This window comes from Meriones unguiculatus, chromosome 10 (assembly GCF_030254825.1).
Source record: "Meriones unguiculatus strain TT.TT164.6M chromosome 10, Bangor_MerUng_6.1, whole genome shotgun sequence".
NCBI classification, from domain to species: Eukaryota; Metazoa; Chordata; class Mammalia; order Rodentia; family Muridae; genus Meriones; species Meriones unguiculatus.
The window spans coordinates 32,803,166-32,820,316 of NC_083358.1; the positions used below are offsets into that span (position 1 = coordinate 32,803,166).

Here is a 17,151-nt window from a genome sequence, read left to right on the forward strand (position 1 = left end):
TGGGGTAATGGCTGGCTTGCCGCCAGATATGGAATCAGATTGCCCCAACTCCCAATTTCTTTGATGCTTCAGTAGGAGCTTAAGGAGCTTATTCACAGTAATCATGATCTTAACAGCAATTTGCCAGCATTTAACACCTACCCCAGGCAGAGGTGGGTCCCTACTCCACTCCCATTTTGTCCCATTTGCACATGCCAAACCTGTGCTCTAGTCCCCTCCCCCCCATAAGACACCCTGAAGGCTGGTCCGGAACCTCAGCCCTCTGGATGGTCCTTCCCTCAAGTAAACCAGCCCTGTTCCTAGTTTCATACCAGAACCTTGAGTAAATGAGGATACTATCAGACAGTGCATTCTCATCTGGACAAAATGAGTTTAGAGCTTTAACAGACTCCCCAGTTACACTGGAATTTCCAGGCTATAGACATAAAAAAATAAGGACTTACTAGCGGAACTTTGGCATCCAGTTTTTAGTAAACAATAAAGATGGCCCAAACACAATCGCTCAGAGCATTTTTAAATTGTTTTGTAAAGAACTCTTCTGGACTTGATATGAAAATGGGTTTTAATCCCACAGATTGGAAGAAAAAGATCACGGACCCAAGTCATGGCCAAAATAACTAAAGCAAGCTTTTTGTTTTTGTTGTTTGTTTCTTTACATGGGCTGTCTCTCCCTGAAAGCAGGGTTCAAGAGCTCAGCATTGGACATAAGGAATATAAGGGCTTGTATAGTCTAGGAGTGGGGGTTTCCTAATGGGGGATTTGGCAAATAGGTGGGGTTACTGAGGAAGAACATAAGCATTATAAGTTGTTCATAACAACTTGAAACAAAGATGTGGTGGCAGAGTGGTCATAACAAGGCAGTCACAACAACAGGCGGTCATAACAACATTTTGAAACAAAGTCATGCTTGTCATTTCCTGAAACAGGTAGTACAGAACCATTTATAGTTAAGGTAAGGATGGAGCAGATCCTAATCCCTGAGAAACAGAGATTTAATCATAAACAGGAATGAACCTAGTTCATCTTTACCATAAGATGGCTTTTAAGCCTAAGCTCGAGGCAAGCTGATTCGTCATGGTGAGACTCAGTAACAGAGCCTGCACTTAGCTTGTCTCTCCGCCCCAAAACACGAATAAGAGCCAAACTAAATGAGACGTGGAAAGTGCACTCCTGGCATCCCAGCATCAGAAATAAGTTTGGAGTGGCAAAAGAAAGAGACCATCACTCCAATCCAAGTGTCTGGACAAGGCAGACTTTACCCTTCATCAAGAGGGTGGGCTCAGAAGAGCAAATGCTCTGAGACAGGAAGTGCTTGCTCTTGGTTTTCATTCTAGCTCAGGTTTTAACTGTCTCTCCCCCCCCCCCCCATTGCCTGAGGTCCAACCCCACAGTCTTATTCACTTGGCTAGCCTGAAAAAAATAAAAATGGCACACAGGAAATGAAGGAGGAAGCAGAAAGAGGTTACTGCCCCAGACCATCATATCCCTAGAGCAGTGGGCTTCTCTGTGTAAATAGAAGTTCTCCTGAAAGGGGGCACTGAAATGTTTGCATAAAAGTTTTACTTGGTGAAGGAGATAAAAAGCATTTTAATTCCTATCCTAAACATAATATTATAATATTTGATAGGAAATATACCCTCATATTTGATATGGGATTTAACAGCTTTAATAGGAGGAGAGCTATTCTGAAAAAAAGATGCTCATCCTCTACCTTTATTGTCCCAAAGAATAAATAAAAGCTTCCCCAGGACTTCCACTGCATGAAGGGATGGGCTGCAGCCTCCAACCAACCAGAGCAGGAGCTGGCCTTACAGGAAGAGAGTCCACAGTTCTCACAACTTACACTAACACATGCAGATTTTAGGCTTTATTTATTTCTAAGGAGCAAAGGACCCCCCTACCGCCTGGGCATGAAAAAGGGAAGGCTGCGGTAGGAGAGGGGAGAAGTTGGAGAGGGAAAGACCAGCGCTGGCTGCACAGTGAGTCTCTCACAGTGGGCTGAAGAGTTAGAGTCCACAGCGGCAGTGAGGGGCACAGCTTCACAATGCATCCCAAAATCTGGAAGAGGGTTCCTTTATCCTTTTGGGGGACCCTGCCTTCAGAAAAACTGAATCCTTGGCTTCAACACAGAAAGGAATTTCCGAATGAGCCAGTGTGAAGCAGAGTTAGGGTTTGTTTTTTAAAAGGCATTTGAGCCAGGCTCGGGGGTGCATGCCTTTCATCCCAGCACTCTGGGAAGCAGAGGCAGGCGGATCTCTGTTCAAGGCCAGCCTGGTCTACAAAGTGAGTCCAGGACAGCCAAGGCCACCCAGAGAAACCCTGTCTCGAAAAAACAAACCAAACCAAACCAAAACAAAACAAAAAAGCATTTGAAATACAGATTTTTGAGCACAAGGGTTAACAGTAAGATTAAGACAGCAAGGGTGTAGGCTTCTCATTCCTATTTCATTGTCTTTACAATAGCCAAGATATGGGGTTTGGGTGGATCTTAAGGCGTTTGTCTTTCAAGGATTGCAAAGGAACAGAAAGGAGATTACAGTGCGTTTGTGAGGGGCACCGGCGCCCTGCACCTGATAGGGCGGCAGATGAGCCTAGCCCACCACAGAGGCACTTCACTGGGAACAAAGCTAACAGTCTTGTTTGAGGTTCCCAGGAAACAACTGGGGAAAAAGAGGCGAGGCACAGATACACTCAGGCCTAAGCCTGGCTCATCGTTAATTTAACATAAAGCAGCCTCCAGGGTGACTGTGGGTCCTCGAGCTGAAACTTTTCTTCTCAGCTGGTGAGAGGTTTCAGCCAGATTCCACTGTGAGGAGTACTTCTCTATCCTCTCTCTTTCTCTCTCTCTTCTTCATATCCCTGTTATTTTCCTTGTTTTTAAAAATCCAGTACAGGGCTGAAGAGATGGTTGAGAGCACTGACTGCTCTTCCAGAGGACCCAGGTTCAATTCCCACATCCGTCACTCCAAGATCTGCCACTCACACAGACGTACATGCAGACAAAACACCAATACACATAAAAAAAATAAATAAATGTTTTTTTTTTTAAATCCAGTAGAATAGGTACTTACTTAGCATACATTAAGGCAGAATGCAAAGGCAGAGGAAATGTGATGGACTTGAGAAAAGGGAAAAGCCTGTCACTGGAGCATCTGGTCGAAGCCTTTGCAGCTATAGGTCAGAATTCTAGCACAATTAACCACAGCCTAAGGCTTTTCTTCCTTCTTAGCCATGAACCGCACCAGAAATCCCACTGACAGGGAAAAGACATTACCAAACTTGTGTGAGACATCTGTAGCTTCGCTTGCAGCCTCAGACTACTGTGATCCCCTCTAGGGCATCTCTGGAACCACATCAAATACCTCTCTCATTAAAAGAGAGAGGGGGGAACACCCCCTACCCACCTCCACCGCATTCCAACCCCCTCACCCTCACACAGCACAAAAATTTTCTTTTAGTCAAATTAGATTTGTTTGTTTGTTTATTGGGGCGAGGAGGCCTGGAACTTACAAATGTAGATCAGGCTGGCCTTAAACTCACTGCCTCTGCCTCCCAAATTCGGAGATTAAAGGCGTGCACCACCACGTCCATCTAACAATAAATATTTAAACATAAAGCAGTAAAACCCTCCAACTCTGCTCTGGTAAACTGGTCAGCCCTGAAAGTCTCAGTGTTGACGTCAGACTCTGCGAGGTCCTTAAAAGCTCTCCAGGCTGTGTGGAACTGTGTCTGTCCTGTCACTGTTGACAGCGTTGGAGGCCAAGGGTTTGAACATAAGGAAAGTCTGTCTTCATCATTTCCTCAGCACTTATGTCACATGTAAATTCACTTCTGACTCCCTTCCCCCAGGGTGACAGGAAATTGGGCCGTCCTACCTGTGTATATTTGACACACACAGACTCATTTGGGAACCTCTGGTCTCTTCCTACCTCATAAAACATTACTGATGTTTTAAGAGAGATCATTCAAATTATAGCCCTTAGTAGCCAAATCCTCCTCCTGGTCTTGAACCTCCTAAAAGGAAGCCTCCAGCAAAAACCCGGGTTTCCTGAGTACCCCCCAGTCTGCTGTCACCTATTCCTCTGGAATTCCTCTGTTGCTTCAGACTTGTCTTGTAATTGTTGCAAACCCAGTGAGCCCTTATTTTCAGTTCTTTGAATAAGAGGCCAGGAACCTGGACACATCAGGCCCCATACCTGATAACCTGTACTAGTTCAAGGCTATATACTCTCTTCCGAGGCTGGTAGCACATCCCCAGCCGCTAAGCTTTCTGATTGACAGGCTGTAAGTTCAAGAGATGCCACGGCCCCTCCTCAGGAGGGCTGAATTGCTGAACAGCTCCCAGCATGCAGGAATTTAGCTGTGCTTAAACTGATTGGCTTATCCAAAAGATGGAAGACAGAAAGGGCTGGGCCAGGGCTTCAAGCACTTGCCCCTGCCCTGACCCAGGGGTTGTAAATATCTGATGTGCTACCCCAACGGGGTCTCAACCTACTCGTTGAAAACAGCTATTTTAGGAGCTATGCAGAGAACTTGGAACCACAACTAAATATGTTTCCCTACACTGCAGAATCGTAAAGAAACGTGAAGTCCGATCGTCGCCCTGTTCTGTTCATAAAAAGAGCTTCCTCTGGCACAGTAAAGCTTGGGAGATTTCTCAAAACTCAATAAATACCTGAGTGTTTGAGGAGGAAACTGAACCTATGGAAATAAGATGAACATGGGTGGGCCGGCTGGTGGTGCAGCCATAATCTAGCCTTGTGGGAGACATTTTTAATCTGTTTTTCTCTTATGGCTACTAAATGGGAAGAGGGGAGGAATGATGGGCCATAGGAGCCTGGCTTAGGAAGGGCTTGACAAGAGAATTGGCACCTGTCTAGGCAGTGCCACATCCCAGTCCAGGTGGCCAGCTTTCTCACCACGCTCAGACGCCCACAGCTGCATCTTACCTTCTTCAATATTATAGTTCAGAGCCTGTGTCTGGATCTGAGGTACTGGAAGGCCACAGGCAGGGATCTAGCTCTGCTTCTCCTAGCTGAGGCTTCAGGCGTGGGGACCAGAGAGTGAACCTAGGTGCCTTTCTGAGACCCTGGACCTGAGTGTCTTGCCTACCCTACTCTGGAATGGGTGGAGCCCTCCCTCACACCTTCTCTCAGGCATCTCTAGAGTTTTCACTTCTGGGTGGGTGGAAAGGTGGAGTTCGGTGTCTGTATGAGGTCTCTAGCTCTCACCCCAGCAATCTCCCCCAGGGGCAGGAAAGTCAGAAGTATACCCTCTGTTCTTTCTTGCTTAAACAGCTATTCCATACCCTTCCTTCATAAACCTTTGCAGGGCCTTTGCTTCACACCAGGCTGGGGGCAGATGCCTGGGAGCCCTTGGCAAACAGTGTGGACAAAGATCCCAACATGTGGAGCTTGCTGTCCTTCGCAGAGGGCCAGGAGACCCTGGATCTGAGTAAAGCATAAGCCAACAGATGCCTTGTCACAGCATATTGAAAGCCAGTAAAGCTGTAACAACAACAAAAACAAACAAACAAACAAAACAAAAACCCCAAGAGAACAAAGCCAGGCCTGGTGGAGCTCACCTATGATCCTAGGTGAAGGAGGAAGGGCGAAGTGGCAGGATCTTTCAGGGATTCAAGGCTAGCCCGCGCTACAGAGTGAGCCCTGTCCCAAAAGCAAACAAGAGCAGAGTGGGAGAGCTCGATACAGACAGGGAAGTTGAGGGGCAGTTTTAAGAAAGTCGGATGGAGTACCCTGAGGAAAAGGCACCCACACTGCTGGGGAGGGGAGAGTCGAGGGTGCCCAGAAGATTGAGAGTGGAGGGACAGGGGGATAATGGACAGCATGAAGCAGAGTGCTTGAGGGACACTGTGCTTGGTGTATTGCATGAGGTAACATGGGGGCCATTGAAAGCTCTGAACATGAGGGTGATGGCACTGGGCTTTGGCTTTAAGAGGGTCCCTGATGCTAGGACGCAGCTGGAGGTATGGTAGGGCTCCAGGCAGAGAGACATGGTTGAATTCTGGATTATATTTGAAGGGAAGGTCTACCAGAGTCGGATGATAGGGTATAGAGTGTGAAAGAGCTAAATGCGATGGCCTACACTTGTAATCCCGGCACTTAGGAGTCAGGGGTAGGAGAATCTAATGGTCAGGGTCAGCCTGTCAACATATTAAACCTCTTTTTCCAAACAAACCAAAAGACACAAATATGCAAGCATCAGGATTGTGAGCCGGCTCAGCAGGGAAGAACGTTTGCCATACATCCCTGATGACCTGTGTTCCAGGAACCCAAGTGTGTTCTTAGGTGCCTTCCTATGATCTTGGACCTGGAGCTAAGCCAAGGCTCCTGGGGCAGGAGAGAGCGAGCTAACTCCCCCACATTGTCTGATCTCCACACGCATGCTGTGGCTACACACGCACTAACATAATACAGAAACACAAGCAAGGAATGCCTATGAAGCCTCCCCCCAGGTCACTAGGTGGAGGAGGTAGTTGCTGTTGGCTGGGCCAGGGGTGCTGAAGGTGAAACAGGATTTGGGAGGCTGAAAATCACTTGTGGATAAACTGCCAGCCCTCGGGAAGTGGAGTCAGGAGGATCAAGGGTGTTCAAGGCCAATCCTAGCCGAGAAGAGAGTCTGAAGTCAGCCTCAGCTGCTTGGGACCCAGTCTTTGAAAAAACATCTGCACATAGCAAGTTTCCAGTTGGAAGTCAGAAGCTGTTGGCTGTCATAACTGCAGAGGAGGCAGCGTGCCTAAACACCCTTTAGAAAAGGTGGTTGCTCCAGGACCCTCACTTTTGACCCAGGTGATTCAGGTGACAACTCCCTGGAAGCCAAAGCAGATGTCGTCTTCAGAGCCTTTTAAATGCTTTACTAAAACCGAGTGCTTCCGTGTTCACAGGCCCAAGCCACTGCTGGTGGAATTGGTGAACCCAGCACAAAATTCCTGGGCACGGGCTGCTGCAGGCTCCAGCCCGCATGAGTGTGCTGTCAGGGCAAGCCTGGCTGTAGGTGCCGTGTTTGTAGGGCCAGCCCTGGTCTGGATGAGTTGGAACAGCTGGGCCCAGCAGCAGGGAGAAAAGTGGGAGAAAGACGCCAGCAGAGACCTGGAGGGGGCTGCTGGCTGGTGGAGGCCCAGCCTCAGCACCTCCAAAGATGCTTCTACAGCGCCCCAAGCTCGCTCCAGGTTCTTGGTGGGCTGGGAGGCCTGGGCCCCTGAACTCCAGGTAAGGGGTAAGGATCTTCCTAAGGTTGGGAAGTTTGGAAGTGTGTTTGTTTGCTTTGAGGCCCTGCAAGCATGCCTGAAATATATACTATGTTATTTTTTTCCTACTAGCTCCTGTTCTGTCAGAAGTGCCTGCTGTTTAACACAGATATAACTGAAAGAGGCAGACCAGGTGTCTTTTGTTTTTTGTTTGTTTGTTTGGGTTTTTTGTTGTTGTTGCTGTTTGAGACAGTCCTGGAACTTGCTTTGTAGACCAAGCTGGCCTCGAATTCAGAGATCTGCCTGCCTCTGCCTCCTCCTTTGGGCTCCTCGAGTGGACTAGGTGTTTCTAATGATGAGTTTCTCCAGCAGGAACTAAATCCAGAAGGGGTTCCTTCCCTCTGTTAATGAACCAAGCCTGGTTTTTACAGCCCAGTGTGTCTATGACTAAAACGAGGCATTCTGCAGAAGAGGAAGTGCTCGTTGGAGAGGAACACATGGAGGCAGTGAGCTCCTCAGATCCCAGGCTGGAGGTAGGGGAGTGGATGGGGTTAAAATGCAGGGTACTCTGAGGAGTGAGGAAGGCAGCTCAAGGAACAGTAAAGCAGTTGCTGGTCTGCAAATGGCTCCTCAAACACTGGTGCTTCAGGAGCCGTATGGTGTGCTACCAAAGTCTGAGGTTGGAGTTTTGTCTGTTTGACATCAAAAGGTCACACGCTGACACATGTGTAGGGCCCCATAAAAGACCTTGGACAGCTTGAGAGAGGCAGATGGCCTCCTGTAAAGCAACCTTAGGTGCCTTTTCTCAGTGTGTAATACTTCAGAGGTCTAGGCACGTCCTGTCCAGCTGCTGACTTTGATGGGTAGTGTAGCCCAGTGGTGAGCCTTTGTTTAGCATGCCCAAGGCTCTGCTTGTATCCTTGGCATCAAAATAAATGAATGGGGTTGGTGATGGAAGCAAAAGAGTCAAAGGAAGGGTTTCAAAGAGTTGCTGAGTGACAGGCAAACCAGAGGCCTGTGTTTTAGGCAAGAGAGCTTTCAGTGAATCCTGCACCCGCTGGCAGCCAGCCATGGTGCAGCCAAAGGGTTGTGTCAGTAGACGGCTCAGTGGTAAAGGTGTTCCGTTTCTCCTCATATGTTTTCGTTTTGTTCTGTATTTTTTGTGACCAGGTCTCATTCTGGAGCCGAAGCTCTCTTTGCACACTAGGCTGGCCTTGAACTCTCAGAGATCCACCTGCCTGTGCCTCCTGAGTGCTGGGATTAACGTGATGTGATTTTAATACCATAGTATTTCCATGTGATTCTACAATCCAGTTTATTTTGATGAGTTTATAGGGAGGCACTCTTTCTGATACAGTCTAGGGGTCTTGATGAATTTGCTTTTTTTTTCTTTTTTTTTTTTCCTGTCAGTTAAAGAATTAAAAGGCAGGAAAAAGTTAGTTGTGGCAGCTAGCAGTGGAGAAATCTGAAATACAGCAGCAAACAGAATCAGCAGTTGAAGAAAGGCATTTGTTGTGATGAGGACACACACACACACACACACACACACACACACTTTACTAAAACCAGAGAAAAAGACCCTCTACAAAGCACTCCGGAAGCTGAAAATTTCCGTCTTCTTGGGATCTGTTTTTGTTTGTTTTAAGTTTCTGAAGTTCTCTTCCCCTAATTTGGGGTTGGTCAGCTTGAAGAAACTTAGGGCCCTTGATTGATTGGTTGGCAGCTGTTGTGTGTCTTGATCTGGCCATCAGCAGGGGTCCTCCACGGTTGGGAGGGAGAAAAAGCTTACTAGGCTTCTGTTTTCAGCTGCAGACTCCTGTCTCAGGTCAGAGGGGAGGAAGAAGCCAGCCATCTTGGAAGTTTGCCATGTTTATTTTATTTATAGTCATGGTCCCTCTACCTCTACCTGCCTACCAAACAGTCTAACTGCTAGTGTCTCTCTTCTACTTTTAGGATTAAGGTATTTATCAGCCTGTGCCTCGTGGAGGGCCTGGACAGACTGTGTGGTTTACATGTCCATCAAAGTGCAGAATCATCCTCCATTCAAAAAATGGAGTCTTCCAAAGGCAAGGCCTAGCACAGTAAACCACTGTTTTACATGATACGGAGAAACTTAGGGCAGGACTCAGCCTGACCATAATACTTACACCATTCCCAGCACACAGTGGACGTTCAGGGGTACATGAGGGACCTGTGGTCTGGTGCTAACATTCTGGTTCTACCCTATGCTGGCTGTGGGATTTTGGGCAAGTATAAAACATCTTTTAAGCCTTGGGAACCTAGTAACAAGAGAACAATGATTGTTCCTTCCCTGGGTTGGATAAATGGTAATAAGGGATGGGGGCTTAGAATGAATGCTCTTCCTGAGAGAAATTATGAAATTGAATTCTTAAATTACAATTGAATTCTTTTTTATTTTATATTTTTTATTTCTTTTTGTTGTTGTTGTTTAAGATTTATTTCTGAGTTGGAGGTCAAGGCCAGCCTGGTCTACATAGTGAGTTCCAGGACAACCAGAGGTACATAGTGAGGCCTTGTCTCAGAACTTAAAAAATAACTTTTTAAAGTTTATTTCCATAGATGTTTTGCCTGCATGTATACCTATGCAACACATTCAGGCAGTGCCTGTGGGGCCCAGAGAGAGGGGTCAGAGCCTAGCAACTGGTGCAGGTTGCTGTTTGCTGATGTGTAGGTGCTGGGAACTGTACCTGATCCTTTGCAAGAATAGTAAGCACTCAGAACCCCTGAGTTATTTCTATAGCTTCCACCTCCAATTTCTTTTGGGATAAGGTCACACCCTGTAGCCCAGTCCACCTGAGCACTGCTTGAGAGCGCTTATTACTTATTACCTTATTACTGCTGTCGTTGTTGACAAACGAGAAGAGCCTGAGGTGCGGGTTGGAGGTGAAGTCCTGAGTGGGTCTAGCTTTGGAACACTGGAGCAAGTGAATTATTACACCCTCATTATCCGGCTCTGTTTGATCTATTGATTCCCTCACTCCATAAATATACACCGGAATGTGTGCATACCCTGGCTCAGTCATAGCCGGGGAGACCTGACCCTGGGTGATCTGCTCCCTTGGAGTTGGCATTCCTGGAAGAAAACAATGTGGTTTCAGTGACAAGAGGGAGGCTGTGAGGATGAAAACAAAGAAGGAAGGTGAGCCTGTCAGAAGAGGGCTGTCCCTGGAGGAGGGTTAGACGTAAGGGTGACTACAGATGGGAGCCAGCTTTGAGGAATGTGTAGGGGCCCTAGGGGCTTATGAAGGACTGTAGGCTGAAGGTGGTGGGAGGCAGCTTGCTTCTGCACAGTAGGGCACACTGGCCTTGGCACAGGTCTGAGAGGGCTCCAGACACTGGGCTTTTCCCGTTAGCCTCCTGCCCCACTCCCCTGTGCATGCTAGGCAAACCCTTTGCCTCTGAGCTATGCTCCCAGTCTCAACCCTCTGCCTCTGAGCTATGCTCCCAGTCTCAGAATCTTTGATCTGAGCAGCTGCAGAACGTCTGTAACTGGGAGGGTTGGGGGAGTCCATCAGGGAAGAGAGCATTCTAGGAGGTTTCTGGTAGAGCGGAGTTCTCAGCGAGGAAAGGAGGTGCTTAGAGCAGCAAAGACAATGTCCACCTGACAAGCAGGAGTCGCTTGAATATGGTAGAATTTTAGAGTCATGAAGAGAGAGGAAGGACAGAAAGAAATTGGTCCATTTCAAATCTGAGCATTCAGGTAAATAAACCTGGAATCATGTCCAATTCGAATAGGACAATAGTGTTAAAATATGTGGTTTTGCTAAGTATGGTGACTGGCGTGTGCCTTTAATCCCAGCGCTCCAGATCTCTGTGAGTTCAAGGCCAGCATGGCATACAGAGTGATTGATTTCCTGTGGAGGTCAGGAACCTGGGGCGGTGGGGGGGAGTGAGTGGTGACAGAGCCTATGCAGAATCTGGGGAATCAGGCCCTGGAAACCAGACTCAAAGGTGTAGCTCTAACTTTATTATCCAGTGTAAACAGCCTTCAAATGATTGAAAGGCCAATCAGACCATCCCATGCTAGCCTCAAGCGCCAGTATCAATCAATCAATCAATCAATCAATCAGGGAGGTGCAGCTATAAGGAAATGTGGGAGATTGGGGAGGGGGCGAGGTCATCTCAGGAGACTGCCATAAAGAAGGAGAAGCAGTCACCACCCTAGATCCATTTTGCCACTTCACTAGTCTGCTAGGAGTCCCTAGTGGATCAGAACTGTGTGCAGTGGATCAGGACCTTTTGAGGAGTCACTGATGCCTCATTTGCCATTCCCTATGGGGCTGCAAAAGGCTTACCTCAACCTTCCCCACACAGGCCAGCCAAGACTACATATTAAGACTGTCTAAAACTTTTTTTTTAAGCCTGTATTTTCAAGTTAGAGGTAAGGTTAAAAACAATAAAAAACATGTTCTGTAAGCACAGGGGAGTGGTACAGAGAAGCCTCCCATTTAATGATTTGGGAAGGACATTTTAGACACAGAAACGTGTAAAAATAATCTCCAACTTTGTATTTCTTTACCTTGAGGGGGCTGGGCATTACACCCCAGCTAAGCATGTGCTGTACCATAACCTCACTATTTTAGCAGACAGGTGCAGACATAACAAGACCTAGCACTTGAGGAGGCCTGGGCTCAGTCCTCAGCTGGGATGGGGGACAGGCTGTACAAATCAGTGGCCAGTTGTCCTTGGAGGCATTCCATCATTACCTTGTTCCTGGTCTGTTCTTGCCTTGATAAAGTCAAGGGACAAGGGGCAGGCCCAGCTCTACATTGTAACCAGGCTCTATGGGGTAAGACCATGAGGACCCATATCTCCTGTCCCCATGAGGACCAATACTATCCTCGACACTAAGGCTTACATTCAAAATGCTGCTCTGTGGTTTTTGTTTGGTTGGTTTTGGTTTTTCGAGGCAGGGTTTCTCTGGGTAGCCCTGACGATCCTGGAACTCACTCTGTAGTCTAGGCTGGCCTCAGATTCAGAAGTGCAGCTCTGATCCCTGAGTGCTCTGATTGCTCCGAAGGCCTCTGATTCCTGAGTGCTGGGCTTAAAGACACGACACCACCATCAGGCTAAATTTTTTTTAAAGATTAATTTTACTCATATGAGTGTTTTGCCTGCACTTATGTCTGTGCACCATATGTGCCTGGAGCCTGAGGAAGTGGTGGGGCTCCATGGGGGTGCTGGAAACCAAAGCCAGGTCCTTCGAAAGAATGAGTGCTGTTAACCACTGAACCAACTCGCCAACGCTCGCTCCTCTTCTATGTTCTCAGGAAGAGGCCCTGTGCATCGCCCCTCCCCTCCCCCACCGTGATGCTCCTCAGGCCTCCCCCACCTCTCGCAGAGACCATTCCATCTCAGTCATCTTCCTACCTAATTCATCTCTGCATCTGGCAGTGCCTTTGTGTTTGGTTTATCACACACGCATGGCTACTACTGGTTTTTATAGGATGAGGTCTGAGGTGACTTCAAGAGGCAGCAGAGATTCAGGACTCAAAGATGACATTCCAAGCCTAGGAAGAGACTGGTTCCACAGAGCTATGATGAAGTCAAACCCAATGAGCTTCTCAGAAAACATTTCTTTCTTTTCTTTTCTTTTCTTTTTTTTTTTTTTTTCCAAAATGCATGCTACAGCTCCATCGAAATTTCAGCCAGTTCTTTTCTCTCAGGCACATCAGAAAAGCAATATTTTCCACCTAGTGATTTTCCCATCCCTGCAAAAATGATTTGCCGACGGCTCATGTTTTCCTCCTCAGAGCCGAGCTTTCTGAAGACTGTCTTGTCCGTGTATGCTTGGTTATAGACATGCACAAAGCCCCGCCTTGGAGAGAAAGCCCCGCAGACAAGCAGTAAGCAGGTGGCAGTGTTGGAACCTCTCTGGGTTGTGTTTAGTATTCTGTGTGCGTTGTCCTCAGAAAGCTAGTGGTTGTGAAGACTAAGGCAAAGCTGCCTGTCTGTGCAGCTTTCTGCGTCTTAGCAGAAAGGTCTGTAGCAGACATCAGTTGCTATAGCAGATAACTCTGAGCTTAATGCTGTTCGACCATTGCTGAGTCCAGGAAAGAGGCCCCTGACTCTCTTCTCCTGGCCTTTGGCAAATTTGCTGACAGTATGACGTATGATGTGTAAATGAGGGTGATTCGAGAGGATAGAAGGGTCCTTGCATATTTTTTGTGTTTCAGCTATGCTGTGCTGTCTGCATTACCCCCCCCCCCTTTGTTTTTTCAGCTTCCCCTATAGAATTTGTCTTAACAGGCCAGCCTGAAGCAGCTGCCAGCTGTCAGCGGGGCTCTGCTGTACCCACTCTGCATGGCCGTCCTGAACCTCAGCATCCTATCCATGCTGCCTTTACATGGTGAGGTTAGCTTTTCTGACTGGGGATGCTGTGTGCCTGTTAAACACCCCAATCCTCAGGGCCCTGCCTGGGAGTGGTACCATCCCCCACGTGATGAGCACTGGCAGGAGGACGCGTGATACCCTTATTCTCACACATCCCTGAGGACACGTGTCTGCCCCACCTGCCCAGAACAAATGCTTGGGAAATGGAAATGTCAATTAAGCAGGGTTGCCATAGCAACCCCAATCTCATGTTTGCTGTTAATAGAAAAACCAGCACAAGGCTGAAGACTGAGTTGGTTGAATTCCTCAGTTGTTCCATTCACCCTTTCAAAATGCACAAACACTGTACACAGTGGTTTGTAAAGACTATTACAGCCAATGAAGCTGTCTTAAATGGTTGGAGGGAATGAACCCAGGGTGTTATTCATGCTAGACAATCCCTCTCCACGGAGCCACACCCCAAGCCTCCACAAGGCATCTTTGGTTTTATTCATCATCATCATCATCATCATCATCATCATCATCATCATCATCATCATCGTCCTGTCAGGAGGGCACACATGTGGAAGTCAGAAGACAACTTAGCCGAGTTGTTTCTCTCCTGCTTTTATGTGGGTTCTGGGGCTTGAACTCAGGTCCCAGGCTTTCATGGCAAATATGATTCCCCTCCTGAGCCAGCTGGCTGGCCCCCTGTGGATGCACCATCTTAGGTTGGCTTCACATTTGCAGAGCTCCTTCTGCCTGAGCTTCCGGAATGCCAGGATGACAGGTGTGAGCTACTAGCTCTATGGTATACCCTTTTGAGGTAGAACAATGAGATAGAGGCCCAGAAAAATTCTACTATTCTCTTTTTGCCCTGGCATGATTTCTGCTGCTGCTGCTTTTCATTGTATTGTTTGTTTTTTAAATAGCGCCTCTCTATGTAGCCCTGGCTGGACTGGCACATTCTAAAGTGACCAGCCTGGCCTCAGACTCACAAGGGATCCACCTGCCTCTGCTTCCTGAGTGCTGGGATCCAAGGTGTATGCCCATACCTGGACTTGTCCTTAAACTCTTAATCCTACTGCTTTTACCTCCTCAGCACTGGGGCTTCAAGACTATCTCACCACACCCTTCATTTACATGGTTCTAGGGACAGACTGGTGCATTGTAGGCAAACAAGCTACAAACTGAGCTACATCTCCTACTGTTCTCTGCCCCCTCCCCTCCTCAACTTTCTGAGACAGGGTTGCTCACGAACTCCAACTCAAATACCCAAAACTCTATGCCTAACAAAAATCAGAGAAAAACAAAGGAGAAGCCAGGGTCTGATACAAGAATATAGACCCACTTCGGTGTGAGTTCAAGACTAGCTAAACAAGACCCTGTCCCAAAACCAAAGGTACAAAGATGGCACTGTGGGTGTGGGCACACACCTTTGATCCCAGCACTCAGGAAGCAGAGGCAGGTGGATCGCTGGTGAGTTTGAAAGCAGCCTGGTGGCTTTAGGATGTGCCAGTCCATCAAGGGCTACAATAGAGAGTCGCTATTTAAAAAACAAGCAACGCAATGAAAAGCTTAGCCCTCCCAGTGCTGAGGTTACAGGTAGATGCCACACCAAGATGTTTTTTCTTTGTCACGATGTCCTCCCCCATGCCTGTGGCTCTGATAAGGATCAGCTTTCAATTCCCTAGAAGAGTAACCTGAGGCTCAGATCCAAGTGAGAAGCTTTCACGCTGGAGTCTCTCAATACTGTGTGAGAAGCAAGGGCCCAGAGACAGAGGCCAGGGCTGACACACTGGCTTGCTTTTCCATCCAGGTTTCAATGCTGAACGCTGAACCCCAGGCCTCGAGCATGGTGGCAGTGCAAAGATCGATCTTGATGTCCTATTCTTCTGCTTCAACTTCCAGAGTGCTGCCACCCACCCCTGGCTGTTCCGTGCTGGGAGTAAGCCCTGGGCTTCATGCATGCTGGGCGAGCATTCCACTGTGACTGAGTCCCCTGGATCTCTTTCCTGACTTTTGAGATGCGTTCCAGCTGTCCTTCGGAGCTGGCTTGGCTGGGTGTTGCTAATAGCATGTTTCTCTCTCTCCCTATCAATATACAAGCTGACTTAGTTTTGTGCTTCTTCATTTTTATTTTCTACCCTTGCCAGTGCTGGAGCGCAAACCCAAGGCATGATGAGCTGAGCATGTACAAAGGCACTGAGATAACACTCTCCCTTTTAAAAAGAAGGTGGTTCAGGCCTGCAATCAAAGCACGCAGGAAGTGGAAGCTTGAGCATCAGGGGTTCAAGATCATTCTCAGCTACATAGTGAGTTGGAGGCTACCCTGGGCTACATGAGATCCTGTCTCAAAAACAAAAAGACATGTTTAGGACTGGGGTGTGGTTCAGTGACAACACTTGCCTAGATACAGCAGGCTCTGTTGTATGCCGAGCCCTACAGGACAGTTGTGTTTTGTTTTGTTTGATGAATGGTTAATCACAACTACTCACATGTTGGTATTGAACCCCTTGGGCAAAGAGGCAGCATTTCTCCCATGACTGTCTCAGAACAAAAAAAAGGAGCCTCCTCCTTACTCACAGGGCGGAGGGACCTGCAGGAAGTAAGCCAGCCTTGGCAAAGAGGAAGACCGGGAAAGATGCTTTCTTTGCCTCTTTCCCCGTCCTAAACTTTGCAATCACATCCTGCCATCTCCCAGATCCAGCCCTGGAAGGAAAGATGACGGCAGAGGCCTGAGGAGTGCCAATCAATCACTGCTTCTGCAGGGAGACTGCCAAAGAGACGGGAGGCGGCACCCATTCTGGAGAGCAGCCAACCTGCATTTCAGAGTTCAGAATTTTAGAACAGAGTGAAGAGGTAGGAGAGAGGGGGAGGGAAGGAGGGAGAGGAAGAGAGAGAGAAGGAAGGAAGGTCAAGGAAAGAGAGACTAGAGAAAAGAAAAAGGACCAGCAAGATGTAAAGTCTCAGTGAGTAGAAACACTTGCCACCAAGCCTCACAGCCTGAGTTCAAATCCCGGGGACCCACAGTGTAGAAGTCAAAAGAGCGACTTTTTTATTCTTTTTTATGTGCATGGGTGTTTTGCCTGCCCGTATGTTTGTACACCATGTGCTTGTTTCTGAGACCAGAAGAGGGTATCAGATGTCCTGGAACTGGGGTTATAAATGGTTGTGAACTACCATGAGGGTGCTGGGAACAGAACCTAGGTTCTCTGCAAGAGCAGTAACTGCTCCTCACTGCTGAGCCGTCTCTCTAGCTCCCTGTTTGGGATTTTGAAACAGGGTCCGATATTTAGCTTTGGCTAGTCCTAAATTTCTTAACAATCCTCCTGTCTCAGCCTCTCCAGTGTGGAGATTAGAGTACATACCACAACTGGCTTGTAACTAGCAAGGTTCCATTTACATTCATTAAACAATTTATTTGATAATATGTTCCTACACTTACTCTTAGCCTAGAGGTCAAGAGCAATGGTAACATGTTTCTAAACTACAGCACATGTATTACTTTAAAAGCCAAAGGGTAAATGTATTTCCTAAATAGGAACTCTTATTAAACTAATCATAAGCAGTGGGTATAATTCCTCACTGAAAATGTGACTGAGCCTGTC

The 17,151-nt window shown here is 47.5% G+C and overlaps 1 protein-coding gene across 1 annotated transcript in view; it reads left to right on the forward strand.

Annotated features, from left to right (window-relative positions):
• The window catches only part of Kifc3 (kinesin family member C3), a 90,761-nt gene that overhangs the window by 12,870 nt on the left and 60,740 nt on the right, over window positions 1-17,151 (forward strand). The window lies entirely within an intron of this gene.